Below are 16,694 nucleotides of genomic sequence, written 5' to 3'. Positions count from 1 at the left end.
GAGAGCAAAGAAAAATCCCAACTTTAGTTTGCATGTGTTGTTTGTATAGTAAGGCTTAATCTGATAATATTTTTAATGTTTCCTACTCCAATCCCTAGCCTACAAAAACCCTCTCCTTCCTGCCACACATACATCTAACACTTCCTCTTGTCCTATTTCAAACTTTCATTTGCTTTCCTAAAAAAGATTTCCCTTTTGTTCTAAGTTGCCTACTAAATCTTTTCTCTTCATAGATAGTAGTTGTAAGTGACACAAACACATAGTTTCATGTAGCTGTATTTCTTCTTTTTGTAGTTTATTTCTCCTAGCCTTTGTAATCTTAGAGTTTCCATTGCTTGACAAAGTTTCAATCAAATCACGGGTGCTTCTATAATCAATCTTGTAATATGTCTTGGCTTCTTTGATTCATTGATTTTTCAATCTGTGGGAATCCACAAGGCACTTCCATTATCATGATTCATAATAGTTTGTCTACTTCAGTAAGATCTTCATGGGCTAATTGAATGGATAGCTCACTCCTAAATCATGATTGTTCTTGAACACTCTAATTGGAACATCATCTACAAAGAACCTGAATGCAAAGTTTGATGTTTTATAAAAAAATAAAAGTGACAAATATTTTCAGAGTTTGACATCAAATCTATTGACAAATAATAAAAGAAACATGAACTTACACAATCTGATGCATGTTCCAAACAACAAAGTAAGAATGGAATTCTTAGTGGGTTCAAACCAGAGGTATATGCGTTGCTCTCTATCTCTTTTTCCTTCACTGAACAAATTGGTTTGGAGAATGTAGGGCTGCCCAGTTGTGTTTCCTAAGAACTCAAATTTTATCTCATCATGCTCTGAGTTATGTGAAGATAGTTGCACCTCATAGAAAATGGTAAATACAACCACTTGTGCAATTTAAAACAGTGAAATAGGAGAATTTGGAGGGATATAGTGAGGCTATGAAATATTATTTTTCTTACATAAAAGGAAGTTACAACCCCTGCAGAGTCCCCTAGAACCATCTTGATAGTCATACTAAAGTGTCCAAACAAATATTCCCCCTTGGTCTAAAATCTAGTGCATGTCATGGCAAGAACATTAGTGAAGACTATTCTCTGAACATTGGAGTGAATAAGAGTTGCTAAACAAAAAATGGATATCTTCTATTTATAGATGAATCTATATTTAAGAGAAAGAGCCCATCATTTAACTGCATATTAACAATCTTAGAGGCAATAAGACATAAGAAACTATAGATTGAAAAAAAAAAATCTTTTCATCAAGTAGGATGTATATATAAAATGCCCCAAAATGATATAAACTGAAATGCTATATGTAAACTAAGAGACTTGCAAAATGCAAGTTAAAACAACTGCATATTTTGCAATCACCATGGGATTCAAAGAGTACAGTTCAAAACAGTATACTTATTTATATGAGTTTGCATTAGTAATGTACCTATGGATTTATCTAAAACAAGGTCGACTTGTTTTCCACCATCAATTTGCCTGATATGATCAAAAGCCCAAGTGGGAACATAGTTCCTTGAAAATGGCACATCCATAGGCCTAGGAGGTATGCCAACCATGGCACCTGGAAGAGCCACTACCATGCAGAGTAGAAATAATTTTGGCAACATATTTAGTTGCATCATCCTAAAAGAAGCCACAGATTCTCCAGACATTAATAACATTGTAACAGTAGGTGTGCTTCAAATATAGAAAAATACTAATCTCTATTAGTGGCCCAAATAGGCCAAAATGCTGAAAAATATGATCTGAAATATATGATTGGAGAGCCTTCTAAATAATCCTCAAACATTAAAAGCAATTGAGCCCAAGAAAATAAGACAAACTATTATGGATCGAGATAGTGGAAGTGCCTAGTGGATTCCCTCACATTGAAAAATCAAAGAAATAGAGAAGTCGTGATAGATTACAAAAGTGCTAATGATTTGATTCAAGATTTGTCAAGCAATGGAAACTCAAATGAAGTGGGAATGACATACTGTGGGTTGGATAAAATTTGTTTCATTTTTTATGGTTGGTTTCAGATGTTGTCGTTAGTTTTAGATGCACCACATGATAGAGTACCTGCACCAGCATGTGGGTACACTAATTAGAGATACTAATAGGGGCCTTCTATACATCACGACCTCCAAAGGAATTTGGTGGTTACAAAGGTTGTTCAACCATGTTGTCTGGTAAGATAGTGCAACATTCATAAGGACACAAAATTAGTTGGATGAGATTCTATCTAAGTAAATTGTAATTAATTACTTTATGATGCTTGGTGTTAGCTGCTCAAGCCAAAAAAGATTGTAGTACCTACAAGTAAACTGAATAGACAAAACCGAATTGGAAAAAACATCTCAATTTTTTGTTTTCACTCTCAGATCAAAATGCATAAACAATGACATCCAACACATATATCTAAACAGTAAGTGGTTACCATGTGTGATGTACCACAACTAGGCACTACTAATCCTGAATTAATTTTAAACCTAAACTAAATAGGTTAGTTCATTCTCTCCTATATGGGTGTAATGTTATAAACTCTATATCAAACACAAAAAAAATATAAAGAACCTCTGATTGTTAAGATCATTGTCAAGACTTGCAAAATTGAAGAATAAAGAAAAACACAGTTAGAAAATGGGCCTCAAATGTATCCAAAACCTTTGCATCATATACACTCAATCAGGATGCTTATATGTAAACATGTATATTGTACACCATGTTATAACTAATCCTTAAGCATGTGTACCCTGAAGTGCCTACGAAACCCTTTGTCATAATTTTGGTAGTCATGGTGCAATATGAATGTGCATCTTATTATGTCAAAGATGTATGTCTTCTTCTCTAAATATCCTAGGAGTGCCAAAAGTGGTCCAAATAAGTTTTTGATGTACATTTAAAATCCACCTAATGTCATTGAGCATTGGTAGTTAATCTTTGATGAGTAGTTTACATCCAACCAATGCCATTAATAATCAACATCAACAAATACGAGTATAGTTGGTCTTTCATCCCGTAATTCTTCATCACTGCACTAACCACTTGACTTTTTACATAGCATGGACTGCATCACTAGTACTGAGTAGCCAAGTTGGTGTGAAGGTGTGTTGTGAGGCATATTGTTAGGCTTATGATCCCAGTACTACACATCAAATCCAATTTGAATCTCACAACGGCCTTCATGCTAGTTTACCTCAAACCCTTTTGAAGGGTGCGAGAGTAGCTGAGTTGGTGTGAAGGTGTGTTGTGAGGAGTAGTGTTAGGCTTATGATCCTAGTACTACACATAAACTCTGGTTCAGGTTTACCTCAAACCCTTCAAAGAAATAGATCTTCGTTCCACCCAAGCAAGCCTCATCATACCATCACCAGACTCATCATCAACCCTGGAAAGCCTGACCTCTAGCTCCATCCATGTGACCCTTATTCAGGGGCCCGAGGGCTTCGGGTTACAAAAATCCTTTCCCCCAATGGCAAATCCCTCCCTTTGATAACAAGGTTCAAAAATAGAATAGGAAATCCATGGGAAGCAAGTTGTTTGTGCTACCCTTAGACTCTTTAAATTATACAATTGTCCAATTCAAAGAAAATGCCTTCTTCGCGCAATGGTGTGGTAGTGGAGGGAATAGAAAAGAGATTATTTCCTGGTTAACTTCTTCCTTCCTAGGTTTGATCTCAGACACACCGTTACAAAATGATTTTTTCTTCCTAGAATGTGTGGACTCAACCCTGAAGAACGCAATCATAAATGGTAGTTCGTTATTCTTTCAAGGCTCGACCTTTCACTTCTTGGATTAGAAACTAGGCTTTGATCCAGTGAATCATAGATTTGAGAAAACTCCATTCTGGCTTTCATTAGTGGGTCTCCCATTTGAGTTATGGTGCTTGGAGGTTCTGTTGAAGATTGGTGATGCTTTAGGATCTCTAGTTCTGATTGAGATGGACTTCCTGAATGGTCTCAAAGGGGATGTAGCTAACATATATGTTAAGATTGACCTTAAGAGGTTTTTATAGCGAATTAGAAATTATTTTAGAAGTAGGTAGATGGAAACAGAAAGTGCTGAGATTGGGAAAGGAAATCCCTAGCAAATGTGTCCTCCAAAATCAAATAGTTAAAAATTGTTCACGGGTAGCCGCCATGGGAGATTTGAACCCAAGACATCCAACACCAAAGCCAAGAATTGATGGATTAGATCTACAAAGGGTGGACAAGGGAATGGTAAGTCTTTCGGACCCACATGTATTGGATGTTGCCCCAACAAACAAGGTTACTTCTTTGCAGTCAGAAAATAGAGACTTAGCTCCTCGACATGTATCTCCTGCTCCGGTAGACTTTTAGCACCTTCACATCCCAAGATAAATCAGATTTCAAGAGATAAGTCAGGTAAGCTGATTCAATCCCTTTCAGATTAGGGATCTCAACCTCTTCCAACACCTCCTTCAAGTTGTACCCCCCTCATTTTATCTTCGATTGTCAAGAGCCAACCCCATAAGACAACCAAGAGATTGTTTTGACAAAAGAAAACTCCCTCTCTGAGCAGAGGTTCCTTCAATATTTTCTCTCAACATCCTACAAAGGTTCCCAAAAGAAAGAATAAACTTAGGCGAAAGAGACCAAGAGGAGTTCCAATGCAAATTGAATCTAGCAAAGGTAAACCCATGCATCTTGCTAACATCTTATAGGAAGAGGAAGTTATTGCCAAAGACATTGAAGTTGATATGGAGGAGGAAGATGAGCCACATCTATCTAAAGGTGAGATCTCCCCCTCTTCATAACTCTTTCCAGTAAAGCAACATTTTAATCTATCGACGGAGATCCCTTATCCACTCCTATTGTCACCCCCTTTAATGCCACAAGACCTAGATTTGACCATGGATCAGAATGCCCAGAAAATCTTCTAGGAATTCATGAAAGAGGATGAAGACTTGGACTCAGTGTTAGATACTCCTCTAGCAGTATTGTATTCTCAGATCAAGGAGAAAAGGAAACTAGGGCTGCAACAGAACCTAGAGGGTTTGGAGAAACCGGACTTTGGTTCTTCCCCCCCTAAAAAGGGTCGCAGATCCCTCATTGAAGCTAGAGCACAAGATGGAGCTGCAGAGAACCAATCAAAACTACTAGACCTTTGAAAAGTAGAGAAGGGAATCCCCCTTCCTAAACAACAATGAAAATCATATCTTGGAATGTTAGGGGACTTAATGCCCCTAACAAACAAAGGGTGATCAAAAGAAGGATTCTTTTGGTCAATGCAAACATCATCCTCCTGTAAGAAACTAAATTGGATTCTCAGCAAGTAGCCTCTTTTGGTAATGGAATTAGTTCCTTGTTCCATGCATCACTTCAATTGATAATGGCCTCAAAAGGGGCTTTTGAGGGCCTAATGATTATCTTCTAGCAGAAATTGGAATCACTCATCTTTAGTCAAATACTTTTGTTTTTGTCATCAACACTTATGGTCCAGTGTCCCGACTCAAAACTGACTTTTAAGGATTTCTTTAGATGGAGTCATATCTTAATTGGTCGATGAACAACTCATCATAGGAGGTGACTTTAGTGCCATTAGGAAAGCATCAGACAAAAGGGGAGGCATCATCTGCTTAGGCAAATCTTAGTAGGATTTTAATGATTGGATTGATAGGAATGGATTATTAGAAATTGATTCAAAGGACTCTTTTATATGGATAAACAGAAGGAAAGGCTTCAAAAATATTACGGAAAAAATTGACAGATTCTTCTAGTAGGGTGATCTCAGTTCTTTTCCTTTTGCCCTTTGCCTGTGTTGTCCTCCCCTGCTCAGGTTCATACCACTTTCCTATTTTTCTTTCACTTCAAGGTAACCAAGTCACCTCCAGATCTCCATTTAGGTTTGAGAATGTGTGGATGAAAGACACAAATTTTCTAACCTTGATTGAAAATTGGTGGAAGGAAGAAGTATTTGAAGGATCAAAACTCTTTTGCTTTATTTCAAAGTTGAAATTAGTAAAGCAAAAATTACTACAATGGAATGCACAACACTTTAAAAACATTTTTGCAACCAAAAAATCTTTGGAAGGGCGATTGGAAGCTCTAAATGACAAGATCATCTTGGTGGGTATGGACCAAGAATCCTTTGATCAAGAAAAGAACCTCCTTTTGGAATATGAGGATATCCTTTCAAAAGAAGAAATCTTTTGGAAATAAAAGTCTAGAGAGAATTGGCTCAGAATGGGGGATAAAAAAACCAAGTTCTTCCATAATGTTACAAAGCTTAGAAGGAGCAAGAATCGGATCTCAAAACTGGAGATAATGAAAAATCAAACCATAGAGGACCCTGAAGAGATTAAGAAAGAAATCATCTCTTATTACTTCAACCTACTAAGCAATATTGAAGGCTCCCAATTGACTGAATAGGAAAAGTTTCTGGAAGTGATCCCTAAGATTATATAAGATGAGGAGAATCAGAAACTAAATGAGAAAATCAATCTGGAGGAATTATTTCAAGCTCTAAACTAGCTTCCCTCTGGAAAGGCTCCTGGCCTGGATGGCTTCTCTGCATATTTTTTCAAGAAGTGCTGGAACTTATTGGGTCAAGAGTTTACTGAAGCTTTAGAATGCACAAGAAACTCAAGTAAAATACTCAGAGAAATCAATAACACGTTTATTGCCCTCATTCTAAAAAAGGAGAAAGCAACAAATCTAGGAGACTTTAGACCCATCTCTCTATGCAACATAGTTTATAAAATCCTTTCAAATGTAATGACAAATAGAATGAAGCCTCTCATGGATAGCATTACATCAGAAGAACATACAAGATTTGTTCCAGGTTGCTCAATTCTTGATGGGGTTATTGTGGTGCAAGAATCAATCCACACTCTTCAAAACACAAATAGATCAGGTATGATAATTAAGTTAGACATTTCAAAAGCTTATGATAATGTAGATTGGCACTTCCTTTGCAAAATAATGCAAGCCTTTAGCTTTGCCAAACAATGGATCAACAGGATCTATGAATGCATCTCTACACCAAAATTTTCAATTCTCATAAATAGAAAGCCAACATGATTCTTCTCTTCCTCTAGGGGCATCCGGCAAGGAGACCCTATATCTCCTTTCCTCTACATCATAATGGGGGAAGCTTTAGGAAGGGCGATTAAAACAAGGCAAGCTAATAATCTACTAGAGGGAATCAAGGTAATCACAAATTTTGTAGTCACTCACCAGCAATTTGCGGATGACAACCTCCTCTTGGGTGTAGCTAAAGTAAAGGAAGCAACTCATCTAAACTTACTATTAGAATCTTACGGAAAGGCCTCGAGACAAATAAGAAAGAAAGAAAAATCCAACGTTTTCTTTTTTTCCACTCCAAACCACTTATAGGCTAAGATTATAAGAATCATGGATTGCAGAGTAGGAACTCTCCCATGTATACATCTGGGTATCTCAATAGATCAAGGACTAAGGAATACCAAATTCCGGGACCCTCTAAAGTTAAAAATGGAACATAACTCAATCTCCTGGAAGGGGAAGTGGCTATCATGAGTTGGAAGGCTAGTAATGATTCAAGCAGTGATCTCGGCCCTACCTATCTACTTATTATCCATCTTATCTCTAACAGCTAGTGCAAATTCCTTCATATTTAAGAAGATGAGAAGTTTCTTTTGGCAAAACACTGAGGAAAAGCACAAAATTGCCTTAATTGCTTGGGATAAAATAATCAAACCCAAGATAATGGGGGGTTTAGGTATAAAGGATCTAAAACTGCAAAACAAAGTCCTAGAGGAAAAACTAGCCTGGAAGTTTATTAAAAACCCTAACTCAACATGGGTTAGAATGTTGCCATCTAAATATTTATCAGATCAGGATCCTTTTAATCTGCTAAGAATAAACAATCATATGAAGGGATCTAGAACTTAGAACTTTATTATCTCTTGCAAAAAACTGATTTCAGACTCAGTCTCTTGGGATATCCATGATGGTTCATCTAGTTTTTTTTGGGATGACTCATGGGGTGGATATCCCTGGGTTGCTAATTCTCTCAATATTCCAATAGCAGAACACTGGTTTAAACAACAATGGGGTGATCGAGTTAGTGACTACATAGCAATGAATAGCACATCGAATATTCAAAGTTGGAGGTGGAAACCGATGGTAGGATTGCCAATGCCAGGAGAAGAATTAGAACAAATTTTAGATCACTTAAAAGTAAGATATCAACCCTAGAAGAGGAAAAGATACTCTAGTTTGGGAAGCCTCCAAAACAGAGTAGCATAATTCTAAAGATGGCTACAAAGTCCTAGTCAGTAATTCAAATCAAGAAAAGAAGGATATCCCAACTAAGTTGTTTTGGAGCAATAAGATCATCCCAAAAGCAAGGATTTTTGCGTGGTTAGCATTCCAAAAAAAAATATTAACAACAAAAAAGTTCACCAAAATGGGGTATGAAGGGTCATCTAGATGCATAATGTGTAAAGCAAAAGCAGATTCAGTGGATCACCTCCTCTTGAATTGCCCCTTTGCTTCTAAATGTTGGCATTGGCTCTGTGCTAAACTAGGGTGGATCACAGCTCTGTCGAATGACATTATTTCTCTTTTTAAATGTTGGCCTCTTCCAATGAAAGAAAGCACTTTAAGCCAAATTATGGAAGTGTCCCCATCATGCCTTGTCTGGGAAATTTGGAAAGAAAGGAATCAAAGGCTCTTTGAAAACAAAGCAAGAAGGTTTGAATCAATACTAAACTCAATTTAGAAATGACAATTGTGGATATAGTAGACTACAAAATAGCTTTCTCATTGGAGTCCCATAAATCTTCTCTTCTTGGGATGAAAGCATAAAGAATAATTGGCAAGGAATTGGGGTTCCCCCCTCTTTTGGGCAAAAATCCAAGTCTAGAAAGGAAGTTATCTAGTCCCCCCCAAAGATAGGCTGGTTAAAGTTAATTTTTGATGGTGCCTCTAAAGGCAATCCAGGCCCCTCAGGCATAGGATATGTGATTAGAGACCACTCAGGTTCAAGCATAGGGAAAATGGCAAAGCCAATGCCACTAGACACTAATAAGATTAATCTAAATCATTCCCTTCCCCTGCCCGAAGCATCTACAACAAGAAATCATGTCTAGAGAGGAATCGTATGGGTTCATCATGAGTGTTTATCTAAGGCCTGTTTCTTGCTTTGGAGCAGATACTCCTATTTCTCTCTCAGCCTTGACGCGCCAAGTTTCATTTAGGAAAATAACATACCTAAGGTTGAAGCAACTCTTACTTCACACAAAGCCTTTGGTCATCTTGGCAGTTAAAATGATCCTGGGCAGTGGGAATTTTAATAGGGAAGAATACCCTCGAGACAACACAAGCATAGCGTCCAGGTTCATTGCCTCTTTGTTGGACTTGAAACTAGCCAAACAAGCCATATGGAGCCTTACAAAGAAACTATTCCCAGAGGAAATCCTACAAGAATTTCAAGAAATTATTAACAAGGCACTGCATGATTCAGGGGCCCCTCGGCCAAGTGAGAGAATCTTGTTTAATGTCCTCAGGGAGCTAATAAAGTATTACCCTTTTCTAATAGACCTGAAAGGTAAGGAGCTGGACAAACATAGAGCATTTGTTGGGGTAGGGCTTAGATTCCTCAAGTGGCGCTTCATGGGAGAGAATCCAGAAGACTTGGGCAGAGAGGAAGAACTTATCTCCTTTGCAAGGTTGAACGAAATTCTACCACCTAAAATGGAAAACAAGGAACCCCAAGTTGAACAGGGTAGGAGAGGTGGTGCCAGAAGAGTGGGTTGTGAGTCTGGTTGTGGCTGAGGCTGACCTCTATGCAGAGGTCAAGGACGAGGAAGATCTTCGACTCCCCTTGCCACACCCTTGGATGAAGTTTGAAAGATAGGTTTCATATTCTGGTTATGCTTTTAGACATTTTGTTGTTTTTTATGGATACTGGTGTTGTTAATGTTTTGGCTATTAGACCTGTTAAAAATTCTCTGTTTAATTTTTAATTGAGAATCCGCTACATAAAAACTTATATCTGATAGTTAATTTTGATCTTTGATGTCATAAACGTTGTTAGTTTCTTGAAATGATGGAAGATGATGTATAGGGTTTGCTCTGTCTTGAGATCTATTCTCGAAAGTGCAGAGAATGGTTTCATTTGCATATATCTGGTTTATGATTCCTCATCTCCCATGTATGTATACACTATATTTAGCTAAAATTAATATATGAATTCGGCTCTTCCTTTACTGATTAAAAAAAAAAGCCAAGTGGAGCATACTGCATTGCATTAGAGTCGAGTACCCCTAGATAAGTGGCGGTGATGGTCTCCTTGACCTCCCCATATATAAAAAGGTCAATCAGTGCCTTTTGTTATTTACAGAGGAAAATGAACTAAAATAAGGGTAAAACTGATATATTGAGCTTTTGTACAGTGTTTTATTCAAGTTCCAAATTGGGGTTTATAATAATTCTCACCGAAAAATAATATTCATTTTTTTAATGTTGCTTTAACGTTATATATTTTGAAACTTTTTGCTCACTTATAATTACATGCAATAAAGTGGAGCTTTAATTTACCTTCTTTATTTCAAATCATCCTTTCATTTACTCTGCAATCATATAATTGGCAACACACACTTAATCGGATTAGTTGATACCCACTAATAATACAGTACAAGCATAAAAACAACCATAATTTCTAAACACAGGACCGTTGGTCACTGTGGGTTTTGTGTAGACCGCAGTGGACAGTATTTGCTTCCACATAACATTTACATGCAGGATGTTACAAAATCAGATAAATTAAAGCACATAGAGATGTCGTCAAAATCAGATAATTGCCAGGAAACTGATGTCGTCAAAATCAGTTTCCTGGAAATTCTTCACCCTTTCAAACTCTATGGAATAACAATGTGTTATTAAATGATGAATATTCACAGCTCTATCTAACTTCTGATTTTCAGATTTTGAGATACTATTTTCTGAGTTTGTAATGGAATGTGCATCACAATATATTTGCATTTGAACTCATTTTCACACATATATAATTTGCACGTATTAGCAATAAACAACTTTGTATATTTCACTGCTATGAACTGAAATAAATTGTAGAAGTAAATCTGATTACGTCTTGGCCTAGAACTACTGTATTTCTTCCTTTGGCCTAGAACTACTGTTTTTCTTCCTCACATCTGCCCAGGAATAGTTGCTACAGTCTGTGCGGTGCCCACGTGCCTGGAAAAGGTGTCGAAACCTCACATCCAACAGGGAACCTGCCCAGTCAACCAAAATCCAATCACCTAGCTCAGTAAAATGCTCACAGCCAGCTCAGGATAACTTCAAATCCGTGCCAACTGAAATAAACACACTAATCCTTCTGATCTCAGCAAAATGGGATCCAATATTCTTCACTATTGAGCTATCGATTATCCTTATCAACTTTCCCCCCTTACACTATACTTTCCCACTCTTATGTTCTTTTCTTTCATGTTTGACAATGAATAGGTGTATCATTGTTCTTGGTACAGTCTTTGATGCTTTGAAAACCCTTCACTTTCCTTAGGTGGTTGTTGTGGACAGTATTAACGATGATTTGATTATTTTTGGACCTTGGATTGTATCTCAACATTGTATGACTGCCATTGAGCATTTTCCTTTGTTTGATCTGTCTATCTTTTAATCATGCCATGTGACTATTGTCCATAGGTTAGATTCTTTGCTTCAATATTTTGGAGTAATTACTATGTGCCTTGTGCATCATCGTTGTTCCTTCTGAGTGGACTGTACATTGATTTGTTGATATTACAACTCTCTTTGGTGACTATGACTGTGACTGATTCTTTGTGTCATTGTCCTAGAGGCTGCAATTACTGCCTTGAGATGGGTTGTCCCTTAGGTGCCCTAAATATTCCTTGGACTGTGCATATTTTTTGGTATCTTATATATAGATGGATTATCATGAAAGATGATAATCTTCATTTCTCTAACTCAGCTATAAATTATCTTGCGGGTACTCTTGGAATGGGAGCAGAAGTAGCTAGAGTAGATGGGCAACTCAAAGTTCACAACTCCTTCTAGTTGAGCTCATCATTCTAGGCAATGATGGGTCATCTTACTTTCATGTTCATTCCTTTTTTCTGTAAAATAGTTTATTTTCATATTTGTATGAAAATATCTGTTTATAGTTCAGTCAGCTATTCCCATGGCTTGTGTGGGATGTCTTACACATTTCTTGTAATAAAAAACTATTTCTATGCAATCTTTTGTTGTTCTTTCTTTGAAATACTTGCATATGAGAAATACACTTTGACTTTTAAACGATAATGTGCAAAATAAAAAAACTTGTAAAAAAATTGTGCACCTTTCTTTAAATGCAATGTGCAAGGCCTGAAAAATTTAGGTAACAATTACAATGATTACATAAATGACCGTTTAACAACAATCAATGACTAGATTAATGATTAAATATATGATTAAAATAATGACTAAATATATGACTAAAATAATGACTATCGTGACTAAATAAATGACTAGTTAACAACAATCAATGATTAAATTAATGATTCAATAAATGACTAAATAAATGACCAGATAACAACACTCAATGACTAAATTAATGATTAGATATATGACTAAATTAGTGACTATCATGACTAAATAAATGACCAGATAACAACAATCAAAGACTAAATTAATGACTAAATTAGTGACTAAATATATGACTAAATCAATGATCAAATCTGTTGGTGTAAATAATTATTCATCATGGATATTATTACACTTACTTAAGTTTACTTAGGATAATGCATTTTCATAGTAGTTTGGGTATGAGACACTTGGGTGTTTGTGCCACATTGGGATAGTGTGTGTAGGAGAAATTCCACCTTTTATGGTGTTGATTTTGTTGTTACACTCCACTCTTGTTGTTACACTCCACATTCAGTGGGTGATCCACCTCATGTGGACTATTATATTATTTCTCCTACCTAACCACACCTATTTCCTACCTACCCTTGTTTCTTATTGAGCCACATGTCATGTTTGTGTGCTCACATATCCCTAGCCTTGCCTATATAAGCAGGCTCATCTACATTGTATGTAACTATTGAATCATGATTATTGATCATTTTCTATTGATGAGAATACAGTTTATTCTTGTTCCATATTATGTCTCTATTTTGTACATTTCATTGAGCTCTTGATCTTGGCAAAATCTCACAAAATCAATGAACAAATCAATGACCAAATCAATGACTAAATCGATGACCAAATTGATCAATCAAAACAACCAGTGGTCACGTGACCAAATTGATTTATGACTGGCAATAAACTACTAGTGGTAACGTGATCAAATCTAATCATTTATCAACATTTTTTGGTAGTTTTTTTAGTCATATATTGTTGCTTTTGTACTAGTGGAATTTTCATGGCAGAACAAACTTTCAAGGGAGAGTCATTTGGCATAAATTGGTGGAATGACTAGTTATTGTGGACGTTTGGTCTGGGCACACAAGAAATTTTCAAAAGATACATTTCAAGAGTGCGATCCCACCCAACAATAAAACCATTGCCCAAACAGTTGTACCCAGATTGATTATTATCAAGGCAGCCTGCAATAGCATTGACCATATCTTATAATGCTTTGTTTGATTAAAAGAGAAATATGGGGCAAAGTTAAATATAGAGAACTCTATGATCACCATACCAAGGACGTATTAGGGTTTTCTTTGAATGTTATTCATGCACCCATGCAAAAATTCAGTGAAGAGGCTTGAATGTCTATACCCACCACCATCCCATATTTCCATTAATTAGTAGGGGTGTCGCTTTGTTGTCAGTATTGTGCCTTGATTTTGTGATGTAGAAAAGGATAGGGAAGAGGGCTCAACCATGTATACTGTAACAAATATTAATGCACCAAAATCATAATGAGGGGTAAGTGCAGAAGTTAGGGCATTTTTTTTTACTTAAAGCATAGTTCCACAAACTACAAAACTGTTGCATCGATGAATGCCTGGGACAAAAGGGAGAACACCTTCATGGGCTCACAGATTGTGGATTGGAAACTGATGTATAGTTCAATGTATGCCAAAAGAGACATTGAATGATAGAGATTTTTGCCAAGCCAATGCAATCTGTAGATTCGATGGTGTTGGATGTGATTTGGGTCATCGATGAAGGATGAGTTTTGTGGAATTATGGTTATCTAGGATTCATAGCATACACAATTTTTCATACATTCAAAATGATGCAGTTTCTCTTCAAAGTCTTCAGTCTTCAGTCTTTCTTTGATCATATGAAATGCACATGATGTTGAATATTAACAATTTGCGCTAACAGCAAGGAAAAGTGAAGGATCTTGTGAAGTCGGAAGCTATGAATCACCTTGTGAAGACCATAATGTGCAAACCAAGCCTAAATTTGCAACACCTAAAAGTATGATAGGCAAGATGTGGAAGCACAGATGAGGTGCAATGAGTGGTTTTTGGATCTCGAATATGATGTGATTGACTTCATTTATGTAAAATTGAGAAAAAGAATATGGTGTGATCAAGGCCTAAGTAGGGCTTGTTTGTTGTTTAACGAGATGCATTAAAAGAAAATGTGTGTTCATGGTTTATTCTAGCTAACTTTTGTGAACTATTGGATAGTCACGCTATGAAGAGGGATACATGGGACATGGTTTTCATTGTATTTTGAAATATTGATGCTAATTTCTCAGTGTTGATTTCTTCTTATCCTCTTATGCAAATTAATAAAGATGTGATCTGGTAAAGAAAAGAAGAGTATGTTGTTAGTGTTTTCATATATTTTCAGGCACAATATGGGATTTGGCCGATGATATGGGTGAAAATGGAAGAGAATAAAAAATAATGAAGCAATTTTTACCTATGGTTTGAAATTGTAGTCGGGTAAAATGGTGAAATGTTCTAACCAGGAGAAGAAATGTGTTTTGATGGGAATCTTCAGAGGGTGGGCATCAAGTAGATATTTTGTGATTGAGAAACTGATGATTAAATTACTAATAGGGTGAAATCTATTTCAGAGGAGATGTTGAGATGAAAACAAAGGGTAAAAAATTATCCTGAATTCAGTATGGAAAAATTAATGCAAAATTTTATGAGGAATATTTGTAGCTAACCTGAAGGGTACTTTTTACAAGGAAAATTTTCTCAATAATGAAAAGTGTGCAAAGCTGACTTTCCAAAGAGGGAATCCTAGTAGAGGTGCAAATTCAAACTTGACAAGTATACCAAAAGGGCAAAAAATTTCAGATTTTTGATAGTTCGTAGTAGGGATGCAGGAGCATTGTTTTGGCAAATTTTGAAAGGAGGAGAGCATATTTTTTAGAACTTCCAGATTTCAAGAAAGAAGACAAGTCACTTTCTCAAGATGCCTTTAGGGTTTCCTTAGGTATTATTTCTTGGATGTTTTTTAATACTCTCTCTTCTTCTCAAAAAAATAATTCTGAATGTAATTTCATTCTGAAAGAAAGACTTCCATGTATAGTGCAAGTTTTAATGCCAGTTAGAGTTGGTTTTATTTTAGTTTGTAGTATCTTGATGTTTCAAATAGTTTGTAATCTGAATATAAATAGTTTTAGAGGTTTTATTTGAAGTTGTCTCTCTTATCTATACTCTATTTTATAAAATGAAATGATCAAGGGTCTTTTGTTTTGTCCCTACCAGCTAGGTGTATATCTTGTTGTTTTCTTCTCTTCAAGGAAGAGATTAATTTGCTTCTTCAAGGTATAGAAATATTGTGGTGTATATGTGAGATTCTCAAGTATAGCTGTTGGTAAAACTAGAAGGGAGAATGTTGGTTTAATGCATTAACATTTCAATCTCATTGGTTGCATGTTACCCTATATGGATGTCATATCTACATATTGTGAAGTTAACTCTGTTGCCCATACAAGGCACTGGTCATGTAGTGGTTTTCAGTTTTCATAATCTTTTAATAATCAAAATCTCTTTTACTTTCTGCATTTTTTTCTTCATTAGGAGTAGGATTAGTGTGAAAACCCCCTCCTCAATGAAGTGCATAGATGCTTAGAAACTAATATTAAAGCCAAAACCAGGAGTTAAACCATCTTCCTTAGTACATTTTCATTGGGATGATCTATTGTAAGTTGTAGTGTCCTGATTCTTGTGAAGCTGAAAGTGATTAGACAGTGCATAGGTTCACCCGTCTTGGTCCCAAAGAGCCAAAGTATAGGAGATCTTAGTCCTCATGACTTAATCTCATTCGTTGGCCAAATCCTTCCCTAAGTTTGTCAATGAGTTAGTGGCAATTCCTCTAGAACTACCAAAAGAGATTTATTCTTTCTGAATTACCAATTACCGGACCTTCTATCTTGCACAAGAAACAATACCGAATGCTATGATTGTGAAATAAGCTTCCTCAAACATCCAAACAACTAATTATTTCACCACAAGCAAAACTATACAACCAAAATGAAGATCTGCACAACATACTCATACTCTGCCAGACACTGTACTCCACCTTCCAAAATTAAGCATAAATGAATATCAAACTTCCCAAACTTCAAGTAGATCACTTATACATATATCAGATATGATATCTGATCTGAGTTGCCATCAATGACAACCTCAGAAAAATATCCAAGCATAAATCTCTATCGGTATAGTGTTTCTTGCCAACAGATTATAGTTTTGGTTATGCACATTTCACAAATATTTCATACTTTGCCTT

General features: G+C 36.2%; 1 pseudogene; it reads right to left on the bottom strand.

Moving 5' to 3' along the window:
* Positions 1–471: 471 nt before the first annotated feature.
* LOC131041600 (xyloglucan endotransglucosylase protein 2-like) lies at positions 472–1,609 on the bottom strand (annotated as a pseudogene).
* Between the last annotated feature and the right edge of the window lie 15,085 nt (positions 1,610–16,694).

This window comes from Cryptomeria japonica, chromosome 8 (assembly GCF_030272615.1).
Source record: "Cryptomeria japonica chromosome 8, Sugi_1.0, whole genome shotgun sequence".
Lineage (NCBI taxonomy): Eukaryota > Viridiplantae > Streptophyta > Pinopsida > Cupressales > Cupressaceae > Cryptomeria > Cryptomeria japonica.
The sequence above is the reverse complement of the archived record's forward strand: the minus strand, read 5'-3'. Positions and strand labels throughout refer to the sequence as shown.